Here is a 17,241-nt window from a genome sequence, read left to right on the forward strand (position 1 = left end):
CCTGTCCCCAGGTGTGGCCCTGCCCTCCATTAGGCAACAGCCGCCGCCCGGACGGAGCCACGCCGTGGCCTTGAGCTGCTCCTAACTGGTGTGCTGTCACCACTGTGGCCAGCTGGGCCCCAGGTGACTCACGGTAAGGGCACCGGGCGGGGAGTCGAGGCCTGGCCTTCGGCCCCCGCCGCAGCCCTGCGGCTGGCCTTGCCGTTGCTCCGTGCCTCGGGATCCCCGGCACCCCGCCTGCGCCGCAGGCCGCTCTCTCTCCCTCAGCCCCCGCCAGGCCCCACGTGCCGACCAGCGCCCCACGGGCCTCCCTCCAGTCGGGTGGCGGGTCACTGCATTGCCCGGTTCAGGTGCTGTCACCCTCCCTGCCTCCAAGCTGCACTGGCCTCCGGAGAGCCGAGCGCGTGTTTCAGTCCTGCCCTGCCCCGTCCAGCAAAAGGCCACATTCCTTCAAAGGACCCCCCACCCCCACCCCCAGCTCTTGTCCTGCGCTGGCGGTTCAGCGATGCCCCACGCTGGCCTGTCCACACACGCCCACAGCTGTGCTGGCCCTGCCACAGCACGCAGCCTGGCCGCCACACCTTGCTGTCCCCTCTCCCCCAATGGCCTCTGACGAGTCTCCGCCAAAACCAACTCCTGCCGAGTCTAGAATCCCGCGACTGGTTCTATTTCGCTCTGCTTGGCGCGGCAACGGCCCGTGAGCGGCTCTTTCCCGCAGTTGGGTCACCAGCTCTGAGAGACACATGGTAATTGATTCGCCAAGAAGTCTGCTGCATGGTCAGCCCTGGGCGGGGACAGGGTCCTGGAGGAGTGAGTGGGCGGGGGCCTGGGCCGCCCAGGAGGAGCCGGGAGCCTTGGGGAGACAGGCGGGGACGCCAGGACCCCCAGCTCGGGGCCCCGAAAGCCGGAGACCGTGCCCCTGCTAAGCTTCCTGTTCACGAACTCCACAGGCTAGCGGGTACGGGGGCCTCAGTAAAATCAAGGTCTGTCTTGAGCGACTGGTGGCCAGCGGAGAGACCAAACAGCATAAACTCTTGTTTCCCTGGGTTCTCCGCCAGCCCGGGCGATGGCCTCCCTCCGTCTGAATAAGGACAGCAGCCATCACCGAAATGGCCAAGGACAGAAGCGACTGGGCCTATCGGTGCTGCAGGCCTGACAGAGGCTTTCCGGCCTGGGCTGCCTGCCTAGAACGGTTTGTAGGCACCAAAAGGGCAGGGAACATACCATTTCTGTACTCTTTCATCTCTCAAACCTCCACTGGCTTAATTGAGTTGAAAACCTCCACAGAGGGGGACTCGGACCTTCTGGCTTTTGCTCCGTCCTGGCCCAAACTGGCCTGCACTGGTGGGTAGCAGGAGCAGACCCGCTGCAGGCTCCCCGGCCCGCCTCCCCACGGCTCCGTGACTTTCAACAGGCCGCTCCCCAGGGGGGCGCCGGGCAGGGCAGGAGGCAGCTCAGCTGCAGGCCTGGACGTTTTCATGCCTCTTGCCCCGGGCCCCGTGACTCAGGTCCACCCAACCAGAAACCCAGGGGTCCTCTCCGCCCTGCGCCGGCCCTCCCTGGACACCGCGGACCGGGCTTCGGGGGCTCTCCCAGCACCTCTAATCTGCCCGGGTCCCCCACTTCGCCTCCTTGGCCCTCCCTCCAGGCCCTGGACAGCTAGGAGCTTCCTGGATGAGATGGGGGCACCTGTGTTCCCAAGCTCCCCTTTCGTGGGATGCTGATCCAGATGCTTCCCTCACTGCATCCTTACAGACACCCTGTGAGGGCAAGGAGACGCCTTCTCTCCATCTCAGACCTCCTGGCCTCGCCTTCCAGGTCCCTGAGGAGAGAGTCAGGCCACTCCTGGCAGCTCAGCCCCTTGGCTGCCCGGAGAGAGAGCCCTTCTGCTTCCCCAGCAGCCGGTCCTGCACTCTGCCCGGCGCCTTCGCAGGGGAGACAAGGGATGGAGGACGAATCCCACCTGCCGGCCCCCCAAGTCACAGGTCACAATGCATTAGAAGAATTCCCCGCCGTTCACAGTTGTGGAGACACAGTCCCATGGCAGCGGCTGTCTGACCCCAGTCTGCGGTTGCTGGGAGCCGAGTGGAATCTGTCCCCACGCTGGTGACCGGGCGTTTGCCACTGGCACCGCCACCTCCCTGGGGTGGATGGATCCTGGCTGGTGGCACCGGCCAGCAGCCTCTGGGCCCTCAGCCCTCCTGTCAGTAAGCTGGTGACGAGAACAAGAAGGGAGCAGAGCCCCCTGAAGTCGAGTCCCGAGTCCATCTGCAGTGTCCCAGGGCACAGGATGCTGCCCGATGCCCGCCCGCCCGCCGTGGGCCCTCCCTGCGGACCCAGCAGCAGAGGCCCCTCTCTCCACCTCTGGGCACCTGGAGACCGGGCCAGGCCCCAGGGACCCAGAGGGGAAGAGCAGGACGCCCCACAGGCTGGTGGCCTCCAGGCACCTTCAGATGGGCTTGGGGCCGGGGAGCCTGCAGGGGAGCGAGGAATGGGTGCCCTGCCCTCACCCTGCCCCTTAGATCCCAATGATGCCAGGCAGGTGAGGACGGTGGCCGCCTACCCCTTTACCCCTTGATTTCCCACGCTGCCCCTCCCCCACCAGGCCCTCTCCCTCCTGCCGGCCCCGCCCCCTCCCCTGTGCTCCACACACCTGGCGACCACCGACCACCGGGCAGGGGAAATGAGGGCTCTAAGGACGAGGCCCCCGAGGCCCCGCATTCAGCCAGGGAGAGAGGGAGGGAGCCGGGGGGGGGGTGGGAAGGAGCCGAGGCAGAGAACAGCCTCATTAATATTTCAGAGGCACCGTCACTGCAGCTCCTGGGCCCTCACAGCTCCACCACTTATGCTAGTGGCGGGAGGAGGATGGGATAAAAGAAGGAAATAAAACAGAAAACAGATTTAAAGGGACAGCTCAGTCCCCCCCCACCACCACCCCCCGCGCTCCGTTCCTTCCCCGCCTTGTTCCTGGTACAATCTGTGCACACGCCAAGTGGCTCTTGCAGAGAACAGCTTTGGGTAAAAACAATAACAGCAGAAAAGGGTCAACCACCGCCACGGGACCCTGTCCCCAAACTCCGGCCCAGCGACACACTCCCACCTCCTCCCACACGGGGCTGCCCCTGTAGTGCTGTGACCAGGGCACCGGGGCCGCCTCAGGGACCCACGGGAGCTGCCAGCAAGGCCAAAGGATGCTTCCTATCCAGAGCCTGGTCCAGACCCAAAGGACCATGTGAGGCCAGCAGAAAGACAGATGCACAGGCTCTGGGCATTGGAAGTCCCCACTAAGCAGAGTCCATTCAAGGAGGATTTGAGATCCCAGGGAAACACAAGCCTAGATTCCTGGAGGTGGCAGGGACCAGGGTTTACCTGATTCAGCTCCTGTCCTCGGGCGGGTGAACTTCCTCAGTATCCCTTGCTACTTGATGGCCCAGTGCTTTAGTCTAATCTAGAGCAGTGGACACCAGGCCTGGAGGGGTCCCCACTCCCCCCAGCCCTGGGGGCTGTAAAAATGCATAGTCCCAGTCAGAGCTTCAGACAGGAGGGGGTGGCACTGGGCTCTGTTAAGCTCCCCCAGAGGCTCGCGAGGCCCAGCCAGGTTCGATGCCACATCATATTTGCCTGCCTTCAGAGGCTCCAGGGAGGGCCCAGAATTCTCCAGTTAAAACAAGCTTATCCTTCCCTGGTGGCGCAGTGGTTAAGAATCCGCCTGCCAACGCAGGGGGCACGGGTTCAAGCCCTGGTCCGGGTAGATCCCACATGCCTCGGAGCAACTAAGCCCGTGCGCCACAACTACTGAGCCCGCACGCCTAGAGCCCGTGCTCCACAACAAAAGAAGCCACCGCCATGAGAAGCCCACGCACCGCAACGAAGAGCAGCCCCCACTCGCCACAACTAGAGAAAGCCCGCGCGCAGCAACGAAGACCCAACACAGCCAAAAACAAAACAAAATAAATAAATTTATTAAAAAAAACAAAGCAAAACAAAACAAGCCCATCAGGGAATGTAAAATGGTGCAGCCTCTATGGAAAACCACATGGTGGTTCCTCAAAAAAAAGGACGGGTACTGTATGACTCCGCTTGGATGAGCTGCTTAGAGTCAGTCAGATTCCTAGAGACAGAAAGTAGATGGGCTGGGGGGGACGGGCTGGGGGAGGGGGAGGGGGGACGGGCTGGGGGAGGGGGAGGGGGCACGGGCTGGGGGAGGGGGAGGGGGGCTAGTGTCTAATGGGGACAGAGTTTCCGTCGGGGAAGATGAACAGTTCTAGAGATGGACGGTGGGGGTGGCTGCACAGCAACCTGAAGGTACTTAATGCCGCCCAGCTGGGCGCTGAGAAATGGTCCACGGGGTAAACTTGATGCTATGTGTACTTTCCCACAATTAAAACAGCAAACAGGCCCTACTGGCCCTTTTGCTCTGTATCCAGACTAGCTTTCCCTGGTGCCCCAGGCCACACGCTGATAGCAGGAGTTCCACCACCTTGACTGGCCGATCAGCTGACGATTCTGCCCATGTGGATTCTGACTTCCTGGAGTGTCCCCTCCCTGAATGGAAACCTAAGCAGACCTTTCTGTACCCTCACCCTTCGGCAACAGGTGGCAGAGGAGCCGAGGGGCTAAGCTCGCTGGCAGTCATTGCCACTGCTCCTGTCCCCTACTTGAAAGAGGTGTGGCCCTAAGGGCCTCCCTGCGTGCCCCCTCTCTCCCTGCTGCTACTGTGCACTTCCTCAGGGGCTCTGACCCCACCCTGTCCTCAGAAGGAACCAGGAGGGGTGGCCAGAACACCTGGGAAGGCCTGGTCTCCAGACTGCAGATCCTGAGCAGACAATATGGCTTTAGGAGGTGCTCACGAATCCCCAGGAGCTCGTGGCGGAGACTCGCTAGACTTTCCCTGATTTCTGTTCTTGTCTTCCCGCGTTGTATTGTAATGTTTAGCTAGGCGTCCTGTCACCCGGCTAACAGCGATCTTCCCCCAACTCCAGTGCAGCTACGGAGGACCATGTGACTAGGCCCTGGCCAATGGGATGTGAGCAAAAGGGACAAGGAACCGCCTTACTCTTGGACAGCACTAAGGGTTCTCAGCACAAGGAACAGAGCCAACTTCAAGGTTGTGTCCTTAAAGGGAAGGATGTGTTCTCCCCTGCCCCTCTCCTCCTTCCTGCCGGCTGGAATGATGATGTGAAGGCAGGAGCAGGAGCAGTTACTTTGCTCCATCTTGCCCATGGAATCCACATGTCAAGGATGGCAACACCATCGAAGGAGCCCAGATCCCTGATGGCCAAGTAGCCCTAGATTGCCTGCCTAGACTTTTACTCACAGAAGAAATCCTCTCTCGTTTTTGTCTCCAGTAAGCTGGGTCTCTGTTACAGAGCTCAAGCCTGTCTCCTAGGTAATTCAGATGTATAGGGAGGAACCCAGCCTGTCACCAGGTAAGATGCCTGTCTCCCCTCTATGACTAAAGTCAGCCCTGGTTCTGGGAGAGCCAGGAGTCCTTCCCCAAGTTTCCATGACCTTCCAACCCCCGACATTTCCATGGGCTCCCTGGGACACGGGATGGTTCGGACCTGGGCTCCCTCTCCCCTGTGTCATTTGATATCGTCCTAGAAGTTCTAGGCAAAGCAGAAGACTGAACCAAGAGAGTATCGGAGAGAGAGACAGACAGAAATCTGGTCACAGGCAAGGCCAAGCACCCTTCTCTGTGCTGTGGCGGAATTCTACGTTCCCTCCGTGCTCTGAGCCTCTAAGGTGGGAGGAGTGATTATTCCCACTTTAGAGCTGAAGCCGCTGAGGCACAGAGAGGTTAAAGAACTCACTCAAGGTCACACAGCCAGCAAGGAGCAGAGGCCAATGTGAACTCAGGTAGTCTGGCTCTAGAGAATTCTACATTGTTCATCTGCCAAGTGCCCAGAAAACCACAGAAAAGCAATGAACACGTAGTTAAAACCAATTCAAAGAGTTCACCAAAGTGACCAGACCGGAAATCTGTCCACATATACCTCAGGGCTCGGAGGTGCAGGTGCTGGGGTGAGACCTGGCTGTGTGAACAGACTCAGTCTCCACTTTTGAATCCGGAAAATGGGTCCTCGTCCCTCCTGGCTGCATTGGTGTGAGCTCCAAGGACAGGGCACCATCACCACCACACACACACACACACACACACACACACACACACACACACACAAACATACACACACACACCTAGGAAGGGCCCCAGGGGGCCCGTTTCCCTGCAGGGTTTCTTCGCACCCACCAGCCCTGCCTGCAGCCCAGAACTCAGGCAGAACCAGGCTCCACCAGGGAGCTTGGCCGGGGGCTGACTCCACGGGCCTGTCCCATGCTTCCCGATTTCTGAGGGCCATCGTCAAGGCTGCCGAGGCCCTGAATCCCTCCTGGGGAGCGCTAGGCGCTTGCACACAGGGGGCCTCACAACGCCGGGTACCCCTTGGTCCCCGAGGGAAGTTGAAAGCCTTTTTCTTGCTGGGGCCTTGAGGCATAGTTTCGGGGATCAAGACTGTACCCTGGGGGGCAGTCATTTGTTTCGTGCCGGAGAAGGCGAGAGTGCGAGAGAGCAGGAGTAGAGACGCGATGGGCAGGAAGCATAATGACACTAATTATCCGCTTACGGCAGCTGTGAGGAGAGAGCTGCATTGCAGCGGGGAGCCCGGCTCCGCCGCCCCTCCCGTGCGCTCTGGCCTGGCACACTCCGGCCCACACCCCTCCTGCTTTACCCGGTGAGCAGGTGGCGGCCGCTGGGGTCCCGGGCCTGCCCTGCAGAGCGTGGCCTGGCCTGAAGTCTCGGGCGTGGCGGGGGGGGGGACCCGGAAGTGCCACGGCCTGGACCCTGGAGCACGCCTCTGGCCCCACAAGGGGTAGAGAACACACACGTGGGGGCCAGGAGGTCGCGGGGCCCTGTCCTCCAGGCCTCCACGGCCGAGAACACGCAGACAGAACGAGGGCCCTTCCGACCCGATCCTCCCCCCAAACATCCCCGGCTCTGTCCATGGTCCTGCACGCCCCACCCTGGCCGCTTCCAATCCCCAGAGCTCGAAGCCACCGGAAGCGGGCAGCTCCTAAACAGGCAATTAAGGAAAGGATAGACGGCTGGAGGCCACGGGATGCTTCAGGCCCAGGGTGACTAGATAAGGAGACTGCCGGGACCCAAGTGTCCTCCTAGGGACAGGATCCATGGGGGCCCCGTGGTGGCTCCTGCTGAGGAAGGGTCTGGTTTCTGGAAACAGGCTGAAGCCCCTGGGAAGACAGGCTTGGAGGGACTCAGGGTGAAGGTCAGGGGCGGGAGACTGTCGGGGAAGGACCCCCCACTTCCCTGTGGCCAGCAAGAGTCGGAAGGCCGGGCTTCGAATGGGGGACAAGAGATGTGCCGGCCGACTTGGGCTCCACCAAGGGGGTCTCTGAGCGCTGGCAAAGCAGGTCTCCTTGTGTCCCTCGTAGCAGCCAGCATGGCTGGAGGTTAGAGCCAGGTCCAGTGGCCTGGCTGACTCCCCCACAGAGAGGAGAAAGAGGTGATGGGGACCGTCCCCATACAGGGACCCCAGGCACAGGCCACTGTGAGTACGTAGGAAACACCTTGGTCTTGGGCACCCCACTGGGAGGGCCGAGTGGGGCAGAGAAGACTTGTTCAGACTGAATACGGGAGTGCAGTGCAGCTGACCTTCTGCGACCCGGACACCAAGAACTAGCCCACCAGAGCGTTTGGGCCACCTTTCCAGGCCGATCTCGGAGGGACGCCCACCAAATGTGTGGATGGGGGAGGGGGTGGCTGGTAGTGCCACCCCAGAGGACGCCTCGGAAGCTGCAGCCCAGGGACGGGCGTCTGCAAGGCTCCCAGGCTCCGCTCCGGCATCCCTACCAACCCCAAGTGGCAGCAACGGCAGGCTCCGAAGGGCAGCAGGGCACCAGACGGCAGGGGCCCGGCTGCCATCTGAACCATGCAGACGGCACTCTGCTGGGTCCGGACCCTGGCACACAAATCCAGAAGTACCTACAGCGAACCTCTGAGAAGACACCACAAAGCTCCTGCAGGCCCAGGGTGTGCCCCTGTCGCGTGGGAATGCCTCAATGTCAACAACGCAGGGTCCGAGTCCCGATCCCCCACGCCCCTGCAGATCACAGCCCAGTGAGGCCGAGAGCCAGGAAGGGGGGGGGGGCGACGGGGGGTAAGACGGGGGGAGGGGCGGGCCCGCCGCCACGTGCAACGCGATGAAAGTGCGGCCCCCGTGCCACCGGCAGGCGCAGCCACGTGGGCCCCCCTGGGGCCGCCGGGGCAGGGGTCCCGGGCAGCAGCCCTCTGGCCGCCCGGACGGATGGCAGGGTCGGAGGGTCCTGCTCCGCTCCGCTCCCCGGGACACAGGTGTCCTCGCGGAAGAGCCCGGCCACCGGCCGCGGCGCTGAGGGCCATGCGGCCGGGGGCCCAGGAGGGAGGGGTCAGGTGGGCTGGGGGGCGCCCAGGATGGCCGGCGCCGGCGTCCCAGCCCCTCCCTGCGGGCCTGCTGCGGGCACTGGGCCACATCGGGCGGGAGCCTCCCGCGGCGGCCCCGGGGCCACCGGCAGCGCAGCGCCCAGGGGCCCGGACGGCCCGGCCCCGGGCCACGTGCCTCCCTCCCAGGCCCCGGGCTCCAAACCAAGATGGGCCGCTTTGGCCAGCTTCTTCCGGGAGGAACAGAGCTGAGGCCCGGAAGTGGGGAGCGGGGGGTGGGGGGGGCGCAGGGAAGGTTCCCCCGGGCCCGGCGTGGCGGCTGGAGGCCCGCGCACGGCGGGGAAGCGGGCGCCTGGCCCTCCGCGCGCTGGGCACGGCCGCCGCCGCCGCCGCCGAGGGCGCCCCGCGCTTGCGGTCGGTCGGGGCTGGTCCTTTCGCGGAGAAGGGCCCTCCCCGCGCGGTGGCACCATCGTGCCCGGTGATCGTGCGCACAGACGCTCGGCAGGGAGGCCGCCACCGCTCCCCGGTCCGCGCTTTGTGTCAGGGCGCGGGCGTGCCGGGATTACCAGCGTCCCGCGCTCCGCGGCGCTGAGGACGTTCCCGGGCCGGTCGGGGAGAAGTGCCCGCAGCGGCCCGGCGGCATCCACCTTCGTGCAGGGCCGGCCAGGGAGGTGACTCCAAAGCACAGCACGAGGACCGAAGCCCCGCCTCTGAGGTCCACGGCGGCCGGCGTGGACATGGCCAGCAGCGACGCCTGCATCTACCTGCCCCTCCCTGGCTTGCCTGCTTTGTTTTCCTGCTTCTTAATCAGGAGGGTCTGGCCATCCCGGGCTGTGCGCCTTCGCTCTGATCACGCTCTCCTGCCCACACCCGCCTCCCCTGTGTCCCTCTGTGAGGAAAACCCACAGCGTCTGCAGAGAGCCAGACACCACCCGAGTCCGCAGAGAGGCACACGCTGCTCTGGATTCTAAAGAGGTCCAGAGAACGCGAGCTTGATTTGGGGGACTGGACAAGTGGCTCTAAAGTTCAGGGGACAAAGAGGCAAAGCAAGAAGAGCAAAGCAGTTTTGTTTTGCATTAAGATAACTGACATGGGACCTGCAGGCCAGGCATCAAGAGATGCAGGGCGTGGGCGGTTACCAGTGTGGGAGCCCATGCCCGAGTCCACAAAATGGGACAGACAGCCCAGAGACAGGCCCTACCGCTCATCAGGATCACACAGTAACCAGGGGACAAATGGTTTAATAAAAGAAATGGGGATGATGGGTTATGGCTCGAGACCCATACCTCATACTGTTCCCCAACACAAATTTTTTTTTTTGGATCAACAGGGCTTGGCAAATTCCGGCCTCAGGGCCAAATCTGGCAGCCAAGTGTCTTTGTGAATAAAGTCTTATCGGTACACAGCCATGGTCAGGACAGAGAGCTTGTGGCTTGCCAGGTGGAAAATATTTAGTATCTGACCCTTTGCAGAAAGGTTTGCCCACCCCTGGATTAAAGAGTTAAACAGCTTAAAAATGCAACTACACATATGCTCACTCACACACACACGCAGACACATGGCCAACCCAGAGATGGACAGTTCTCAGATTTCTCCAAGGGATTTTGTAAGCCTAGAAGCAATGGAAGAAACCACCAAAAAAGTGTGAGATACAAAGTGTTAACCTTTTGCATGAAAACTGAAAAGGCAATGAATGAAGAGGATTTAAAGTTATTTGCAACAGGTATGCTCAACTGTCACTATGTTTCATGGATAAAGTTTATTCAGACCCACAAGAGGAAACACTTGGACCTCCACAAATAAAGGTGAGGAACTGAGCAAGAAGAGATACAATTAATAAACATGTAGAAAAATGCCCACCATCAGGAACAATTCAAGAAATAGAAACTGAAGTAGATATTCTGGAGCTAGATATTTATGCCAGGTTGTTTGATTACAATGACTAACGCTGGCAAGGTTGCAGCGAGCCAGCCCTCCAGACGCCCAGAAAAGCCCTTTGGCAGAACGAGTCACCCACCGAGATGCTCAGCAGAGTCTCACGCACGAGAGCGAAACGAATCCGACTGCCTGGATCTCCACAAATAGCCAAATAATTAAGTGAATTACAATCTCTTGAGAGAATATTATTCAGCCATTAAAAATTGTAATTACAGCCCTGAGGACCGCACCGCCCCACTGATACATCCTGGGTGCCCGAGAAATAGCTGTCAAATGAGCCAACGGTCATGTGTAGCTCCTTCTTTGCGCCATTCAAGTTCTTTATTTTTGCAATACGTACTTACTGCTTTCATAATCTTCAAAAAATTAAGCCGTATCCATTTTGAAAAAAATCATTTAGAAAGGGATTACATTAATAAAGAAAATACTTGTGTGAAGTAAAAAATAGATTACACAATTGTGCCCATGGTATAATTACAGTAATGTGAAAATAAATAGCCCATGCAAAGAAAACGGAGCAGAAACGTGTCCAATGGAATGGGAAACACTGGCTGGCACTTTGGTGACAGGATGGGGGGTGGGGTGTTCCTATATCTTCTACTTCCCAGCGTTTCATGAATTTTCTGTAAAGAGCGCGCATGTTAAGAGCATTATTTTTAAATGAAAGAAGTAAACGTTATTTTTTAGAAAACACCCAAGAGCCTCCCCTGTCTGCAGACCTGCCCAGGCGCCTCCAGCATGCCCCATGAGCGATCCTGAACCCAGTTGCGTGCGGGCACCTGGGCTGGCCCTTGGCGAGTGTGGCAGAGCCCCCCAGACTCTCCAGGGTGCAGACAGGCTGCCTGGAGGCGTCCACAACCTCTTTGCCAGCTCCCTTTCAAGGAGCCACCAGGGGCACAGGCTTGAGAGTGGCCTCAGGGTCCCCGTGAGGACTTGGTCTGCGTTCGCTCTAAAGCGGCACGGGGTGACAGAACGTTCTGGAATGATGGAAGCGTTCTCTATGTGTGGCTACTGAGCACTTGAAACGTGGTGTCTGGATGAGGAACGGAATTTTCAACTTTACTTAATTTTCTTTCAATCGCCATCTGTGGCTAGTGGCTATACCACATGGAACCTCACAGCTGTAGAAAGTGCCTCGAGACCGTGGATGCAGGACAGCACTTCTCATTTGAATAAAAGGCTTCCCCTTTACTGAGGAGCCCCCTACGGAACACTGAGGCAGGCTCAGCACCCCGTTACATAAGGTGGTCCCCAAGGACACTGACCACAGCACCCCCTTCGCACAACTCTGATTCGGACCCAAGTTTCCGGAAACTTCTTGTGCTCCAAGATCCCTGCCAGTCCCCGGATGCGGGACTCAGGAGAAACCTCCGGCCCTTCCCCCCACCTGAGCCTCTCCCCCTCGCCCTGTGGCTCTGGTTTGGGTTCTCCCATCTACTAGGCACGTGAACTTGGCCTCATCCCCTTCCCAACCTTGGGCAGGCTGGGAGGCCCGGCCTCCGCTCCGCCGGTGGAGAGAGACGCTTTCTTCTGTCCTGGGGATGTGTGGGCTCAGATCCTGCTCTCCAGGTGGCGCTCCCAGGCCCACTTCCAGCACCTCCCACCCAACAGAAGGTGCACAGGCAGGGGAGGGCTTTCCAGCCGGGCACCACTTGGCCTGGCTTCTGCCAGCTTAGCCAGGGCAGGGAAGAGAGAAACAGCCAGGAGCCGGGGTCCTAGTTAAAGAAGTGGCCTTCTGGGAAAGGGTGGGGCTGGGGTGGGGAGGAGACATCTGCGAGGTCCAGGTGTCTGTCTGCTGTGCCCGGCAAAGTTCACAGCCAGGGCCTGGCTCCCGGGCCCACCTCAGAGATGGCACCGCTGAGGCGCCCAGGCAGCACGCCCTGCGCTAGATTGAAGCATCTGCCTTTGGCACCACAGCCCAGGTCTCCACGTGTCAGCAGACATTTACTCACCTTCGTGGAGGTGCCCTGGACGGGTCACGGGGAAGACTCACTGAAGGGCAGTTAGTTCCCCACCTTGCTCGGGACTCAGATAAATCTACGGTCTGTCTGTTTCTCTCAGTGGGTAGATGAGGGGCCCAGGTGGCCCGGCTTCTGACCTGCAGGATCTTCCCAGGACTGGAAGTGCCCTCGACAATCGGCTCACTCATACCACGCGCCGTTCTGCTGAGTTCAGCACACACTTCCAGAGGCTCCGGAACCAGTGGCTACACGCACAAATCAGACTCGGGAGCCTGACAGCCTGCCTTCCAATCTTGGTTTTACCACCTACTGGCTGTGTGACCTTGGGCTAGTTGCCTAACCTCTCTGGGCCTCAGTCGCCTCATCCGCAAAACGGGGACAGTAACAGCCATTGCTTCATTTGGTTGTTTCACTGAAGTGAGAGAATGTCCGTGAAGCACTGAAAACAGTGTCTGTCACAAACGATCGTCACTGTCACTGCTGACATTATTTGAGGTGCTGGTAACCTCTGACAGAGACAGCAGCCGTCAATTAAATATACACGTCCTCAGTTGAAGAACAGAGGGGAGCGTAGCGGGCAAAAGCCCACATTCGTGCTGACAGCTCTGTAAGGTGGGAGGAGGAAGCTGGGCCTGGCGTTGGTGGCTTCGGGAGTCCCAGCCGAGGCTCGGCTTTCAAAGTCCCCAGGCGCCCAGGACACGCTCATCTTGCCCAGCAAGAAGGCCAGGGTCCCTCTCTACAAGTCACGCTGGGGGAGGGGGAGAGGGGCTGCAGCCGACCCCAGCACCCTCGGCTGCCACCTTGCGCTGGGAGAAGCCGTTCTGGGCTAAGAGAGCGCTCACTGACTCACGGCCAACCTCCCCGCGCTCGCAAATGGTTCAACGTCTGAAGCTCCAGCTCCGAATCCTGAAATGTCAGCGGGGTCGGCCGAGGCCCACCCCCACGCTCCCCAGGCCCGGAGCGGGGAAGGGACTTGGACAAGGTCACAAAGACCATCAGGCCCAGAGCTGGCAGTAAACCCGGGTGCTTTCCGCCACCTTCTTTGCCCCTCAGGGCCTGCTGCGGTGTCCCCGCCGGCCACCCGCCTGGCGCTGTAGCTCCCCCCAGTGCGCTCTTAGCCTCCGGGGCTTCCTTCCCCGAAGGACTGGCTTTCCTTCTGGCTCTGCACAAGGCCCCCTCCCACGCCGCCCCAGTTCCATCTGCCTGCGTTACCCCCTCCCCCCAACTTCTGTGCCAGAGACGCCTGGCCCTTCGATCAGACCACCTGGCGGCACTGGGCATGGACCAGGTTGGTCTGATCCAGACTGGCTGTGTCCATGGCCCTCCCTCTCCTCGAGGCGAGCAGCAGGGACAATGCACGCCCTCAGACCACAGCTGCCCAGCCCCCTCCACACGGCTTGCTCTCCAGGGGCTGGCTCCACCCTCGGACCCTCTGCCAAGCCTCAGCTGAGGCCCTCAGGGGCCCGGACAGCCCCCCAGGCCTCCCCTCTGCAGGCCGGAGCACGCCTGCATCTCAGCTCCCCTCTCGTGACTCATGTGTCCTTGGTCTCCTTGGCTGTGAAAGGGGGTGATGGAAACAGTGGCGTAGCTTGTGAGACTCAGCCAGAGGGTCTAGAAACCTGCTTAGAACTGTGCCAGGACGTGTGGGAGGTGCCCCCCCCCCCAGAGGCCCGTGAGAGTGTCCCCAGCCAGCCACCCAGCCAGTCAATGCAGGGCCGAGTCCCTTCCCTTTTGGGGGCCTCAATTACCCCGTCTGAAAAATGGGGACAAAAATCCAGGCCTTGCGCCTCCCTCACCGGGTGATTGTGCAAGTTCAGTGAGGTCAAGGTCGTGAATGTGCCCCACAGAAACCTATGCCCACTCTGAGCCAGGCCTTTGCTGGGCACCCAAGCAACCAGGGCACGTTAGTAACCAGACGAGTCCTTGCAGGGAGCCAAGGGAGACTGGGATGGCTGGGGTCAGGCTGGACTTGACCCTGTGGCTGGCAGGGACCCGCTTGAAGTCAGGGGCCCAACGGCTTCCCCCCCGCCCCCCAGCCCCGGGAATGTCAAGTGCCTCGTTGAGGGGAGGCGGCCCTGCCCTGTCCCTTCAGGGAGCCTTTCCACACCCTCTCCCAACCCCTCACCAGACCCTCATCCAAGGCTCCCTCTGGCCCTGCCCCGCCCCATGCCGTGTCCCTGCCCCTCTCCTGGCCAGGTGTTAAGCCCCAGAGGGACCGGTACAAGGAAGGAGACCAGGTCCGAGGAGAGAATCGGACAGTCCAAGGGGGAGACCCAGGGCTCCCTCCTCTGGGAGATGCCACACCAGCGCTCCAAATTCCAGAATCCTAAAGCCCTGAGAAAACTGAGGACCCGACCCGGAGAAGCCATCTGGCCAAGGTCACACAGGGGAGGAGGGGGAGGACAGCTGTGCGCAGAGGGCCGGAGAAGGAGTTACCCAAGTGTGGCCGAGTCTGCTTGCCGTTGGCATATGCCGGCGGCGGGGCCGGGCAGCCGTGTGGGCGTGCAGGGGACAGTGCGGGAACGTGTGAGGGTTTCTCAGACTGTGTGTCCGGGAAGGATGACACAGTGTGAGGGCGCGGGCGGGGGCGCGGAGGGGGTGCCAAGAGGCTCCGAGAAGGTGCGTGCGTGAGGCCGGCTCCAGCCCAGGCCCTGAGCCCCCGGCTGTGCCCGCCCTGGGACCCGCCCGCAGCCCCCGGCGGCCTTTCTCCCCAGACGCAGATGCGCGTGCGCGCAGGATGCGGGGCGCAGGGTGCAGGGTGCGGGGCGCTGCCCGCTGGCCTGGGGACCTGGGGGTGACGCGCGGCCGCGGCTCCGCAAGGACACAGCAGGCCAGGCGCGGGGCGCAGGTGCCGCGGGCGGGGATCCGTGTCCCTCCACCTGCCGGCCGCGCCACCTGCCGGGCCGCCCTCCGCGCCCGCGCCCGCGCCCACCCCGGCGGCGCCCGAGCGCCCAGGGCACCACTTACCCGGTCATGGGCACGGCCGCCGCCGCGGCCTCGGTTCCGGCGGGCGCTGTCGATAGTCGCTGCGGGCGGACGCCCGGCGAACAACGATCCGCTCCAGGGACCGAAAGGCCCGGGCACCAGGCGGCCTGGCCGGCAGCGCGGGCGCGACCCTCCGCGGCGGCCGAAGGCTGCGGCCGAGGGCTCCCCACGCTCCGCACCGGCGGCGGCGGGCGACGCGGCGCGCTCGGCTCCAGCCGCAGCTCTGAGCGCGGAGGGAGGGAGGGAGGGAGGGAGCGGGAGGGGGGAGGAGAAGCAAGGGAGGAGGGAGAGGACGCGGGGGGCGGCGCGCGGCGCGGGGGCCGCGGGGCTCCGGAGCCACGCGACTCCCGAGCTACGCGCCCGGTGCGCGCCCTTCGGTCCCCCAGGACGCGCGGCGGTGCCCGCCCTGCTTGGCCTGGCGGTGACCCCGGAGGGCGCTGGCCAAGGGGGGTGGGGGGGGCGCGGCTGGGTACTGGGGGGCCCTGGCACCGGGGAGCTCAGAGGAAGGGCACCGAGCAGGCAGGCTGCAGCTCCCTCTCCAGAGTGCCCCATGGGTCTGTCTCCTTGACAGTCAAATGGGGCGTGGAGCTGAGTTGCTGATTTGTAATGTGGGGTCCATGCCCCTCTCTGCCCCTCACCCCCGCCCCCTGGCCTCCGAGGGGCTGGTGATCCTCAGGAAACTGCCTGCTAACAGTTGGGAGTAAGACATCTAAACACTTTTCCCGGAGGGTAGCTGGAGCTTGGGAGGTTCTCAGAGTCAATGACCCCGAAAGGCTATCACGCAGACACAAGGCGAGACAGACACACAGACAAAAGTGCAATGTGGAGAGGACCCCCATACGCCCAAACGCACGTAGGCACATCCGTGGACAGGGACCCGAGTGTGTGCCCATGGACACCCAGTGGCCAGGCGGGAGCTGGCCGGCCGTGCCCCTGGTCCTTAAAGCCCCAAGCTGCCCAGCCCCAGGGACAGTGAGTGCCTCCGAGCCTGGACCAGGCCTTGGCCCCCATCCGTGAGGGGCTGAGGGTGAGTGACAGGCCGGCGGTGAGCAGGTAGAAGAGGCCCGGGCACAGCCACTAATTGTTTCTTGCCTTGGACACAGGGTCCCGGGGGGTCCTGTGTGCCAGGCCTGGTCTGGGCACCGAGGACACAGCAGGGACCCCAAAACAGGGAGCTGGCAGGCAGAGCATGAACTCAAGGCATCGCAGTTGGGGTAAAGGCCCAGGGAGGGCATGGCGGGGGGGAGACGGAAGGTGGTGCTGGGAGCTCAGGGAGGGCTTGTTTGAGGAGGTGCCACGTGACAGACACCTAAAGGACACCAAGGCACCGCAGACCCAGGGGGTCTTCCCTGGGTCAGAAGACGGGCACACCTCCCCGCGGTCTGTCCCTCAAGCAGGAAGCAGCTGTTCCACAGACAGCCCTTGAGATCTGGCACCTCTCAGTGCAGGCAGAGGTCACACTTACGTGTGCGTGTGCATACACACACACACACAGACTTACGCATGCTGACGCATCCTCAGGGATGCGGACACTCTCACACACGCTGACACACGCTCACTCAGAACACCCCCTCCCCCCCCACGCTCAGTTATTCTCACACCTTTACACGCTCACTAGTCACACACAGTCACATACTTGCACACACTTGGACGCCGTCCGTTAGCCACACACACACACACCCGCTCTTAGCCACCCAGTCGCACTCACAGGCTCACACAGGCGTTCACACTCGCTCACTCACGCGCATGCTCCCCTTGTACTCGAACCCCGGCCGCCTTTCCTGGGATTTGCTCTCCGAGAGCCAGCTGGCAGTCCCGGTTGTTGGTCGGCTCTGGCCCCCTCGGCCCCTCAGCAGCCCTGGAGCCCGGTGCTGCCCCGGCAGCCCGGCACTGTTCTCCCGGCCACCCCTGTGCTCGGAGGGG

This window comes from Kogia breviceps, chromosome X, assembly GCF_026419965.1.
Source record: "Kogia breviceps isolate mKogBre1 chromosome X, mKogBre1 haplotype 1, whole genome shotgun sequence".
Classification (NCBI taxonomy): domain Eukaryota; kingdom Metazoa; phylum Chordata; class Mammalia; order Artiodactyla; family Physeteridae; genus Kogia; species Kogia breviceps.